We start from the raw sequence: 14,926 nt of genomic DNA, 5'->3' as shown, positions 1-14,926 counted from the left end.
AAACAAATAATTACATCACATATAAAGTGAATTTTGTATCACAATTAATTTAATATTCATTACCTACTATCTACCCTTCCCAAATTTAATCTATGGCGTTTTAGAGTTCCGTGTTTGGCGTTTGTTATAGATATAATAAAAACTATGTGGCAAATTTATAACTCAGTCCTGAAATACTATTGAAGATATCCACAACAGACACAATTTTAAAACATAACTAATTAAACAATTAAACATTTGTTTCGACTTAAGTTTTATGTCAGCAATTAAATAAAACTAATAAAAAGTGGTTGATTGATGAATATGATAAAAGTTTTATTTTAAAATGGATTAAGAAATTATTTAGTCGGTTTAATGATTATTTTTCCTTATTTTTTAAATATTTGGATTACATTTTGTTCACACGCTCAAGTCATAAATTCACATAATTATAAATTAAAAGTTAGATAACGAAAAACGAAAACGTTATTAAAAACTGTTAAGTTAAATGATTGTATGTTGCAGGTGACTTTGAATACACACCACCAACATATATTTTATAGCACCACCTCCTTTTTACGCATAGTCACCTAGATAAGTACTTAAAAAAACTATTGTTTTTATAGCACAAACATCAATCAATTTAATGTCATATAGGAAAGAGGTCTTGAGCAACATCTGTATATGTTAATGAGAGAAAATGATCTTGACTCTCGAGGGTATTTCGTATAATTTATTTTCATCTGGCAACGAACAAAAATCAATTTGTACAATAATAATTTTGATTATTATTTTATTTAGGAGTAACTTCATTTTTTATCTATTACCAAACAGTAAACATAAAACAATCACTGTTACACTAAGATAGATATTATATATTATTTTTATTTTACCATATTAACGACTGGTGGCAATTTCGAGTAACATATTATCCCTGCGGTAAAACTATATGCACCTAGATAAGAGATAATATGTTTATGAATGATGATTTATGACGACTGGTAGTGGTGTTATTCAATCGACTTAAATTGATTAGTTTAAAGGATGCATAATAGGGTACTGCCATGATGATGATCTATCATACATACATGTACTAAGTATTGCGTGCCTGTCTTATTATGTCCTCGTAAGAAATTATGAACAAATCGTTCGAACCAATATTAATGGGGCCTATCCTTTTATTTTGCTATTAATTTTCTTCTCGGAAACTCAAGAGATTGTATAAGTTCAAAACAAATAATATTCTATCAGTTATTAATACATAAATATATGAGTTAGGTACTTTGGCTAACTTTCGCCTATAATACTATATTATGATCTTTATTATGTAATGTACTATGTGTCTATGTGCATACAATATATCTTAGACTCAGCCACACGAACTATAAAGGCTGGTATGAAGCGTACAAGTATATTTTATGAGAAATACTTGAAGAAATGAACTATTACTACATTCTTTAACGTCTGTTTGTTCAAAATAAAATAACTTAATGCCCCAATATAATATTATAGTTTAATATTTGATTAGGTAGTGAAAGGAAATTGTATTCTACAAACACTGAATAAATTTAAATTATTAAATTATTATGCAAAGACTAGCTAAATGAATGAACTTAAAATTATATAATAAAATGTATTTATTATTTGAATGAATGTCTATGCCTTTATTTATTATTAAAATTAAATTAAAGGAACTAGTTAGTAGCTAGTATACACAAAAGTGAATTAAAACTTTAAAATAACTAAGAAGCAATGTAATACTTTTTTTGTTTGGTATAGACTCATCAATTTATTTTTAAATATTTTAGTAACTTTAAAAGTTTTTAATACCTAGAAGCTGAAAATGTTTTGATTTTAGTCTACACTTAATCCATTGGAATTAATGTATTTTATATTCATTTTGACTTGGCCTTACAGTTTATGTCCTTATGATTTGACATATATTTTGGGATTATAACAGATTTTCTAGGAAATTTCACAAGCTTTAATATGATATTTGTCTCACGAGAATTCTTTTTTTTTCGTACAACAGCAGCATTATCTATTGTCAGAAGTTCATTACCTAATTTGATTTTATATTCTATATTCCAATCAAAAACAATTGTTTTTTAAAAGTGGTTTCATATAAGTAGTTATTTAATCTATTTTATTTTATTTCATTCATAAAAATAAATTTTAAAAAGCGGGTAAGTTGTGGATGTCGCTCTGCTGTACAGTAGGTTACAAGTGGGTTACTGTAATGGATGGAATTAAATTTGAATCCAATGATATTATATCATTGTATACGAAAAACGATTCTGAGCGAAGACGGTTTATCTGTTTAGAACATATTATAGATTATTAACAATTTTCAAATCTTAGATATAAAAGGAAAATGTTTTATGAATTTCTAGCATAAAATAATTTACGAATTTTCGTGATTTTTACATAATATATATGTTGTCAAAATTCAAACTTTGAATGCTTATAAAAAAAATCGTGCCTACGTATTTTTAATATTTTTTAACTGCTATTGTTACAATGTGTTAGAAGCCTTCTATTAAATTTTCAAGCTTTTCTACCGAACAAATAATTTTTTATCGATATTAATTTTAAAAAAACTAATAATGATCGAAAATTTCAAATGCCTATGAATAGTTCAACTTAAGTCGTAAATTTTTGAAAATCGCATGGTGGATAGATTATACTTATATAAACATTCGGTGAAAATTTCATGTATCTATATGGTCATTTGTTTTAAAATTACATCAAAAACCAAAATCGATTTTGTCCAAAACTGATTGTGCGTAAAATTTCCCGTTTTTCCCTTAATTTTTAGTTTGATTTTCTCGATTATTTAGAAAAGTATTAAAAAGTTTTTACTTTTGACCCCCCCAAAGTACCAACTAGATTCACTTTCTGATCGAACGAGGTACTGAAGTCAAAAATCGAAGCACTTTTATTGCCCCAAAACGTGATGACAGACACAAAAAAAAATTTTTTAAAAAAAACACACATCATGGTAAAATCAGTACATTCATCGCTCCGCTCAGAATCTAAAATCTATTCTAAGCATATCTGTTAAATGGTTTATTTTGTTTTGATTTGGAAATCAAATGGATTCCTACTTTATGATGAGTAGTTTTATAGTTAAACCTATCCTAATATTAATACTGCGTTCTGTTTTAGTCTACTTTAGTAGCATACAACCCACATTTCTGGTAAGAGGACGCTACACCCGCATGAGTGCATAAGAGAAAAGAACAACCTGTAGTTACCATAGTTTATACTATGTAGGTATTGTAATGATATTATATTCAACTCATTTCCCTATCCATAATCACAACTATATTCACAACTACTTATACTTGTCCTGATTTTTTTGTTTAGTACCTGTATAATAGCAGGTAGTATATATGAATAATTTTCGAGCAGTAATCAATTTTGGATCCCATTACACTACCAATTTGGCTATTGATTATAGGTGTATATTTTGTTTGTATCCAATAAGATCACGTCACTATATTAAATATTTATCTAATGTTATTATAATAATTTTTAATTTGTATCTACACATGCATACTGTACATTATTAAGTATTATATAAATTATGGGAACTTACGACAAATCATGACAACAAAATAACTCCATGTTAACAAGTAGCGTGACGACAATAATGAGATCTCGTGATCCTATGCTATTATATCAATCTATTAATATCTGAAAATAATTATCAATGGATTATTGATGCAGGTTTATAATATTATAATATTATTATGTTCGGCACACACACAATTCTTCTGACCCACTCCCACCTGTTCATCGACAGCCCTATAGTTCGTGACAAGCCCAACTGGTTTTAGCGTTTTTTTTTTTTTTTTTTTTTTTAGATTCTTATTCATTGAATAAATATTGAAAACTCATTATGGAGTAGTGAATAAAGTTTGACAACTAACAAAAAAAATGAAAATGTATGATAATAATGAGAAAGTGAATAACATTCACTTAAATAAATGACATCTTATTACGGCTTACTAAATATAATTTATGTTGAGTTATTATTTATTTTTCTAAACATGTACTTAGCCCACCACAGTATTATTACTGACAGCTGTACTATAATGTTCAGTACTTCGATGATTATTGATTAGTGGACGTAGTGTTAAAAACTAATTGAGAACAAATTTGTTATACATTTTCGATTATCACTATGCAAATACAGATTCTAAATGGAAATTAATTAATCTAAAAATAATAAATATAGTATTAATCTTTAAGTGAACTAAAATTTTTTTCCGTAAAAACTTAATATGACACTTATAACATGGTACTTAGTAAAAAATAGTAATGTAACAAATACGCCTTTGAAGTTTGAATAATATATTACAATATATAATAATCTGTTCGAATTAATTTTATTATTATTATTGTTAACATTCGCCCATCATATGACACAATATTGACACCCGTCGTTAGATATCGCAATAAATAACGTAATGAAACGGCTTTACGGTTAGTAACAATGGTCCCCTCAACAATGCAACAGATCACTCTCTCAAAGCATAATATACGAAACGTATATGCATATGTCGTATGTGTACTGTGGACGATGTAATGTGTAGGCACCTATATAATATTATCATGTTGGATGTTTATTGATTCAAAAATAAAAACCTTTTATTTACACACACAGTTTTCGAGAATATATCGACACTTCTTGTTTTGTTTTAAATGAAAAGAGTATAAAAATCACTTCTGGTTAGCTAACGTTGAATATACCTAAACATGAAACTCACCATGATAGAACAAATAATATTATATTATGATGCATTGACGCCTATTAATTAAGCAACGTTGAATTCACAAACAAAACGTCATTATGTGGATTACGACAATCGTGCAACTGTTGTTGCTGATGTCTCCGCTGGTTACACTATATTGTAATACATAACTAGCCGTCTGTTTCTTTAATTTCACTAGTAATTTGGTTGTTCTATGGTAAATCCAAGCACAAATTCATCTCGACAACAATTATAGGTATACACGCATTTGGTGTTTAATCACTTTAATTATAACTTCGAAGACAGCAGATGATTTGTGGGTATTATTTTACTTCGAGTCCATCATATACGATTTAAGGTCGAATACTTTACTGTAATTCACCTAAAAAGCAATTACTCACAATCAAAAACTCTACTCATAGACATTATCGAGACGGCCAGGCGCAAGACATATTACACTTGTAAAATATTATTTGCCAATACATTTATTTATATGTCTTTAAACAATGAATCATCTGCTACTAATATTTCGTGTAATATGACAGTTCCTACTTTTTGAATCCTACATAATATTTTATGTTCAATCGATCACTGACGAAATTGTTTTTTACATCGTTTTTTGAAATTTCAGAATCTTAAGCTATATATATTTAGTCAGAAATTCAGAATCTATATTTTTATTGTGTTACGCAAGTAGCGGTAACTGTAAAGTTTGTAACCTCAATAGGAGTAAATTGAAATCCGGTAAAAATAAAACGTACATAAATGTTACATTTCCATATAAAAATTATGATGTAGGTACACTCTTCAAAATAAATTCCTGTTATAAACATATAATTATTATTATAACATATATCCAAGTTGTGAAAAAAATATGATATCGAAGGACGATCGAAAAGCATTATAATTGTTTACAGTTAAATCCTATACGTGTTTTCATTAACTTATACGAATATGAATTTTAAATTAATCAATTACTTGAAAAATCTGTATATGTAGTTATTTATTGGAGTGGTTTTGTGTATACGGAGTACTGACTTAATTATTGTGATTATAATTATTAAAATACATTTATTTATTTTTTTACAGTAATATTGTGCTTATAGCTTAGGAACTACATTTATCATATCTATTATATCTGTTTTAATATTTTTATAAGAAAAACTGAATTATTACAGAATCTTATGAATTAAATTTAAATTACTGAAAGTTGTTTTGTGTCTTTATGTTTTATTTAGTCACTAAATAAAAAAATAAAAGTTTTTTCAATTTCAAAAAAAATAATGTATTTTTCTAAAAACATTTATTCATTGTTTATATTTACCTACTAAAACTTTACCCATCACGTTATTATTGCGTCCTAAAATTCACCATTCATTTTTTGTGAAAGTCCAAATTATATAAACATATGATTATAATTATTTTAGATAATTAAATTAATTGTGTCAATATACCAATATTTTACAATCATTATAATAATCTTTCGAGGTATGGAAACTTTTTCATTTAATTTACAGAGGTAAATTGGTAAATATATAAATATATAAAAGTCGCATATTGTCTAAAAAACAGTTGGTATATCTAATACTTATATAGTAAGATATATTAAAGAAATTCGTAATTACCTTTAACCCTTCCCAAAAAATTATCAATGCATAATTCATCATTATACGCTATATAAACACATAAGATTTAATTACACTTTTCAATATTTTATGGAAGTATATAGGTAATATATTGTATACATTTAATTTCCAATAATAATATTGTTTTGGAAATTAGTTAACTAAGTTTAGTATCTACCTATAATTTACACTGATTTAAAAATTTTATAAGCACCATCGTATGTTATTAAAGATAGACAATAGTAAAGTACGATTAACTCGTCCATTGTGGTCCCAAAATGATAAGCTCTAAATTAGAATATCTATAAGTTTTCTACACATTTTTACTGAATCCACCATTGCCGTAACTATATATATCATCTGATTCATATGATACATTATAGTTATATATTAATGTGTGTATACCATCATGATTCATAACTAATGTTTCATTTGAAATGGTAATTTTAAACTGTATAGCCAATTCAATTATAGTTTACGGTGATCGACGACATTTCGTTTGTGGTCTGTGTGTCACTGAATCAAACAAGTGGTAGTATACATATAAGTATTAAGCCAAATCCAAAAATCATTCAAAGAATTATTGTTATTCAACGTCGAATAGATACAATTATAGAAGTATATATATTGAACATAGTACGCACTATTGTTATAGTATTTAAAAAATACCGGTAGATTTAAAATATATAGGACAGGCGTGCATAACGATTATATGCAATATTATTGTATGCGTGTTTTGTTGATATTGTTATGTAGGTATTTGTACTCCAAACAAATGCGGTGATTCGGTATAGAAAATGGGTTAACCAGCCGATCATCCGAACAAATCCGCACGGTGTAAATCTAAAACCTGTTATCCAACTATGTTCATTCGATTAAACCGTTTTAACGCGTGTAATATAATGTTGTCGAGCGGAAAAAACAGATATAAAACTTGTACTTTTTTATCTTATTTTTTTTTTTGTTTTACATAAAATGTAATACGTTATATTATTATCATAACATAAAACGAGTTAACTCGATTTATTGTTACCATAACAACGCTGTAATGAGATAATGTGTGTAACACAATAATTTGTCAAAATCAAAAATGCTCTACAATCAATATAGGTATATAAGAATATAACTGCAATATGTGATATATTATATTATAGTTTTTCGAGATTGCCATTTACAGTTGATTTAGGTTTATTATGATACTGATATGTTAATTGAAGTGGGACGCAAATATTTGTTTTAACATGTTCTTAATAGAAATATTGTACAGTTATTAAGAATTCAGAATGAAACAAATAATAATTATAATTATATAAAAACAGGTATTTTTTTTCTCAGAATAAGCCGTGAGCATGTGAAATGAATGAACTGTATTTTTTTAGTCGAAAATCATAACATTCTTTACGGTAGAGGCCGGAGCGTTGTGTTGCATTTTAATATAGGTATTAAGGAAAAATGCATTTGAGAAGATTTATAGTCAGTGTCATGGGATGGTTTGGTAATTCACAATGGCGTATTTGTCAGTTTTTTGGCACATACAATTATACAATAACAAACAAATGAACTGTGTATGACCGTCGCCGGTGGCAAGATGAGACTGCGATGAACACAAAAGGACTGTGCATCTGTGGTTAGTGTCTCCCAAATTTTTTTTCGAAACGAATTGCTCTTAAGCCCATCTACGAAAAAGTATTAATACATGTCGTAAATGATACAATCTCGTTTCTAAATTATTTCGCCGAGTGGCGCTCGAAACTCTACCAAAAACGAATTCTAAAGCGCCATTGTAAAATAAATCGACCAAATACACACGCGAAAATTTCATACAATATAAGACTCCTACCAGCGTTATACGTGCCAAACATTTGTGAATTTTTTTATAAACTAATTTGTAAAAATACAAGGTGTAACAGAAAGACCTGACCAAAAAAAAAAAATTATGCTAATTAAACGTATGACAAAAATTGTTAATATTATATGATAGGTAAATAATTTAAGAAATATACTTATGTCGGCAAATTCTCAAAAATCATCTTTTTAAAAAGTTATTACGTTCCAAATTAATTTGATCAAAAAATATTAATTTTAAAAAGAATTCTAAAAAATAAACCCCTTGACGTAGATATAAATCTTTTTACCGTCAAAATTGTTCTTGTAATCAGATTCACAAATAGGCTATTTTGAATTTATTCAAACATTTTTAACTAATTTTTTTTTAAGTACTAAAAAATAAAACATAAAAATGTATTATACATGTAGCACAATTGTTGCACAATAAAAAAAGATTAATTTGAACAACAAATGTTATTCCAAAAATCAGTTATATCTATTACACCTTATATATATGTAAGTCATATTTCTACAAACTGTAATAGTAATATAGTATTTTTAACTGTATAAACTGACTCCACAAAGAAAACATATACAAATATAAAGTAAAGCGCTATGTATGAATAATTTGGTTTAAGTGTACCTAATTGTATTGTCAACTGGATGTTGACCATGAAAAATTCAAATCTCCAGATATCATATTTTAAGTTCTATATTGCGACGCGTTGATCAGTCGGAAAACCCAAATTTTCTAATATTCCAGAGATCTTGTTAAATTTTTTTCTCCGTAAAATCTTATTCACACACCACAAATATATATATATATTTTTTTTAATGAGCCAAATTGGACTAACCGTTATCATATGATGCGGTTAGTTAGCAACGAACAGCATTTAATTTTTATTTATTTAGATTAATTATTTCTTACGTATTAATTATTTTTAGATATATCTAAATAATTTTTTTAAGATATCCATTAGTAAGCCAATCCATCATCCATTGTAGAAAACTTTACTAAAATCCGTTAAATACTTTTTGACGTATACGCGTACATATCTATTCGAAAAAGAGGCTTCTTAAAGAATTATATTTTATTAACTTGATTAAAATTACTAATACGTCTGTAGGTCTCACCGGAAAAGTCATGACAACTCGGTTTATTTTGAAATGTTATTATACATATAATGTGTTTACTTAACATTATAATGGCCAGTGGCGTAACTTCAAAATTTGGGCCCGGGAGCGAGATTTTCAACGGGCCCCCCATCGTCCAGGTATATATATTAAGAAGATCCGGGGGAGTGTAATCACCTTACTAAAATAACTAAAAAAAAAATTTTTAAATAAAAGATATTAATTTAATACTTCATATTATATACATACAAAAAAAATTAGTAAACAGTTATAGCAGTTGTAACAAATAACAATTAACTCAAAACTTAAAACATTCTTCTGGACTTCTTATTTGCCAAAGTAGAAATAATATCTGATGTATTAATTTCTTTCGCAATTTTCTTTTCTATTAATATTATTGCCAAACTTGACAGACGAATTTGAGACATCGTACTTCGAAGATAGTTTTTAATTATTTTGAGTTTAGAAAAACTTCTTTCTGCAGTGGCCACCGTCACTGGTATTGTCAAAAAAAGAAAACAAGCTGTACATAAATCTGGAAAACTTGCCGCTATTAAATAATTGTCTACAATTATAAATTTTGCCAAGTCATGTACAGAATTTAATTTTGAAATTTGATTTTCAAACGAACGTTTAAATTGAATAATTTGGTTGACCAAATCTATTGTTAAATCATGTTCATAATTGTTTACCAAAGAGGTAGTTAAATGTTTAAGTTCATTTTCATTCATTGAACATATATTAATTGGTAATATTGAAGAAAAACGTTTTATTACTTGGTTCATACCATTAAAACGGTGTTCGAGTTATTTGATAATTATGTCCAGAGTTTATTCTGTCCACGTTGATATAATAATGTTCATACCCATATCGCCTACCGCAGCGAAAAAGGTCGTATCTAACAATTTTGAATTAATAAAAAAAAATGATATGTTCAATAGTATATTATAATAGAAAAATATAGGTAGTTTTAAATTTTTATTAATAATTAATAGAAAATTTTTTTTATTTATTTGGGCCCCTATACGAACGGGCCCGGGTGCGACCGTACCCTCTGATCCCTCTTAGTTACGCCACTGATAATGGCGTGTATTCCAAAGTCGACAAATCTATGGCAACCTCGTTGCGAAAAATCAGCCTGTTATAGAATCTGCAACTTTAGGCTATTTATAGGTATAGTTACTCAGCACAGCTATATAACTTATATACATTTGATCGCGATTTAACGCTTGAAATCGGATTGATCTTAACCGTGGTTATAGTATCGATGAGACGTTCTACCATGTTACATTATTAATTGATGTACGTTACATCTATACGTTTGAACGTGTCCTGCAGTGTGCTAGATTTTAAATACAATATTTAACACAACATTTTAACAAATTGGTATCTATAAAATCTAAAAGAGGAAATATGACTGAAGAGGTTTAAGAGTTTGAAAAAAATATTGTAATTATATGGAGAGTTTTTTTTTTTTAATTTGCATTTTATTAAAAAATAATTATAGCAAAACAATTACAAACATATGGAGAGTTAATAAATATACTATCTTGCTTACGTGAAACGAACTGGGACATAGTATAGTTTAATACAGATATAGATAAAAACTATCGATACTGCGCTGAATTACTGGACTGTTTTCAATACATAACCGGCCTGGAAACACGCCTTCTAATATAAACGGGATCATATGTACCCATACACACCAATATGTTTTTGAACGGCTGACAAGAAATTAGTACGATTTTGGACGCACCTTGCGAAATACGCGACGTCAACAAAAAAAATCGAGTTTAGAGCCGTCGAACAATGCGTGTCTATAATATGGAACAAAACTAAATCAGTCAATGAAACTATTATTATTATTATTGTTATTATTATTATTATTACTATTATCATTGTTATTATTGTTATTATCGTTTCAATAGATTACATCAGAACCTCGCGGTGTATGCGTGTGCGTACATTTTAATGAATATCCATCGACAAATAAGACTTACGCTCGATTCGTGTGTACTTACACAAACAATGTGAGTTTATTAAGTAGTAATACTATAATAGTATAGTAAGTGCAAAAATTCAGAAGCAATTATTGCAGAACCATGAATTGCGTGAGATAGGAGAACATCGTACGAGTACAAACACTACAAACGCATCAAATGTGTAAACACGATTGACTAATATAATATAATGGTGTTACGGATGATATGTCACCCGTCGGTGATGTATTCGCGTCGCGTAATATTAACCATATAACCATTTCGGGTAAGTTCCGTAAGTTTTATTATTTTAACGTGAACCGCAGTATACGGGGTTGTGTCCCGCGAAGATATACCCATTGCGATATCTCAAGAAATAATGGAGATATCAAAATTCTGGTTTCATAATAAGATTCATAGGGATGAGAACTACAATTATTTCATTTTTTAATTTATTTTAATGTTTTTATAAAAATTTAAAAAATATATTTTTTTATTTAATTATTTCCAAAAAAATAAATGATAGCCATTTTATAAGAGTTTATTTTTCTGAAAATATTGACGTTTCAACATTTTATTTTCATAAATTTCCTGATTTTTAATAATTTTTCTAGTTTTGAAGAAATAAAATATATGATTATAAATTTATAACTATTATAGGAACACGGAAAGTATTCGGCCGACCGAATGGGAATGCACGCGGCTCGGTGGGTCACATGTTTGATAATATTATGGTGTTAAATAGTTCGCAATTTTTCTCGAAACTAAAAAAAAAAATATTAAAAATCTGGAAATTAATGAAAATTAAATTTTGAAACGTCAATATTTTCAAAAAAATAAACTCTACAAAATGGCTATCTTTAACTTTTTTGGAAATAATTAAGTATAAAAATATATTTTTAACCTTTTTACCAAAACATTAAAATAAATTAAAATATGAAAGAATTGTTGTTCTTATCCCTGTGAGTCTTATTACAAAACCTGCAGAATTTCGATATCACCATTATTTCGGGAGATATCGCAATGGGTAAATCCTCACGGGACACCCTGTATATTATGTCTCTCGGCGTCTGAAATATTTTGATGATTCAAGTTCAACGGGTACAAGCGAGTATAAAATATAAAATATTATTAAGCTCTTGCAAAATATAAGAAGTTTGATGTGCGCGTGGAGTGGGTTTTATTGGTGTTTTTCCGTTCACATGTGTCAACTACTATCACGAAAAACACGAGGGTGGATGGCTTCACAATTATAAGATTGTATGGAATATAGATATTTCAAATACACGAATGACGCGTAGGAAATCGTTTAAAGACGTTGTTGACCACGATTCACTGTGAAAATAATAATAATTAAAGCGCACTGATGATTGCATAGTGTATACCACTTATAATATATCACGTTAAGCAATGACGTGCGCATCAATCGATTTAAAAATAGGTATTTGATATTGTAATTTGTAATAACTTTACGACCGTTTCGAATTTTATTATCATTAATTCAGTAATCCACAAATTGTATATGGCCAATGTTATCTCATGTGGCTCGTGATGTCGTATATGAGTACGATTGTGTACAACTATAAAGGTTAGGCAAGGTAAATGGGAAATACTTTAATCATATATCCTGACTCTATATACCTTAAGTATACTATTTCAATACTTCTTAGTTCGCTTTATAATATTTTAATAATTTATTGTTTAACGCACATTTTGATCATAAAATTTCCTAAAAAGAACTATCGTTGAAACCTTTATTTGAACATAAAAAATTGATTCACAAACTATTATCTGTTCACGTTGCTTGTGGTACTGATAATATAATAGTTAGGTATACAAATCAGATAAATAATTAATCGAAACGATTATCCATAATAAGCGATATATACGAGTATGAGTATATAACTGGAACATTATTAAAATAAGATTATGTTTTGGTACCTAATTTACATTTATTCCAAACCGTACTGTTGAGAAAACATGCCTGTTTAATTAACATAAATAAATGAATAAATGAATAGTATTTTATAGGTAATACAATTTCTCAATACAAGCGGAAAAACATAATGATATTATAATCCCACTTATTAAATTACACGTCGTTATAATGTTTCCCAAGTATTCTTAAGTATGAATTATTATATATGTGTATAAATATATATATATATATATATCATAGTATTACATTGGATAAATGTATTATAGTTAGTAAGTATTATATTTGCAAAATAAACGTACGCTTCACATATATGTATACATTTTATGTCACGCCAAGATTTTATGTGACCTTTAACTTTTTGACTTTTTCTTCTATAAACTACCATAGTTATCAATTAATCGATTGCACGATATATATACTTAAATCATTATGTTTAATAATTTATATGTGATAAATGTATATATGGCCGAGTCAGAAAGATTTTTCTATATTATAAAAGCACTTCTATACCAAAGTTCAATATAAATTATAATATGAAATGCAGTGCAAAGAAAAAAAAGCGGGTAAGTAGATTACTGTAATGGATGGTATTAAATTTAAATTCAATGATATAATACCATTATTCATTGTATACGAAAAACTATTCTGAGTGGAGACGGTTTGTCAGTCTAGGTCTAGGATATGTTATAGGTACTATATTAATTATTATGTTAGTATTTAAAAAAAAAAAATGTAGTTACCAATAAAATATATTCCAAAATATTTATTATTATATATATTGAAAAAATTAGAATATAAAGTATGCTCTAGAAATTTCAAGTACGCACAATAATATTTTTAAATTAAAACTATATAACTAAAACTGCGTTATTCTTGGTTATTTAATACGTAATTTCATCCGAATTCGAACTAAAGATAACTATAAAAAAAAACTGTTAGTATATAGCTTTTAAATTTTTTTGTTTTGTCGCAGAATTAACTACTTATGTGGAACTTTGTTTTAAAATTTAAATCCCTAGCTATAAAAGTTCATCGTGTTATAAATTTTTAACAACCAAAGAATTTGTAAATTATCAATTAAATAAATATCAAAATTTAAACTTTAAATTAAATGGTTATAAAACAAAAAAACTTGGCCATATATTTTTAATATTTTCTAACTGATATTACATAAACTTATGGGGAAAATAATGAAATCAAAATGTAAAAAAGTAAAATGGCCCTCGAGTATTCTTAAAAACTTCAAAAATAAGTATTCAAATAATTGCAATATTATAGCAGAAAATATAGGTAAACGTGCTTAGTGAATACTAAATATACATCCTATATACACAAATAATGGATACCTAAAGGTACCTACCTCCTATATCACATAATATATATGCACACAAACGAACCGTGTTAATCTGTTCCGAAACATTTTACACGTCAGTTGCATAGGTTGGGTAAAAGTGACGGTTGCATATAGGTACGACAAAATAATAATAATAATATCATCTGTGCAGCCATGGTCGCCGCGGGTGCCGATCGTCGACCACAAACATTATTATACGCACCCGCCAGATGACGGACACAACCCGGCGACGCTGGCTGCTGATGTAAACGATAATTTTCGAAAAACATTGTTTAAAAAACCAATTCGTTTAAAATCTCTGTACGTGTTCGGACGTGATTTCGGATGTT

Source organism: Diuraphis noxia, unplaced genomic scaffold (genome assembly GCF_037042655.1).
Source record: "Diuraphis noxia isolate RWA-SAM2 unplaced genomic scaffold, SU_Dnox_SAM2 contig0003, whole genome shotgun sequence".
Taxonomy (NCBI): domain Eukaryota; kingdom Metazoa; phylum Arthropoda; class Insecta; order Hemiptera; family Aphididae; genus Diuraphis; species Diuraphis noxia.
This window is presented reverse-complemented; position numbering follows the sequence as displayed.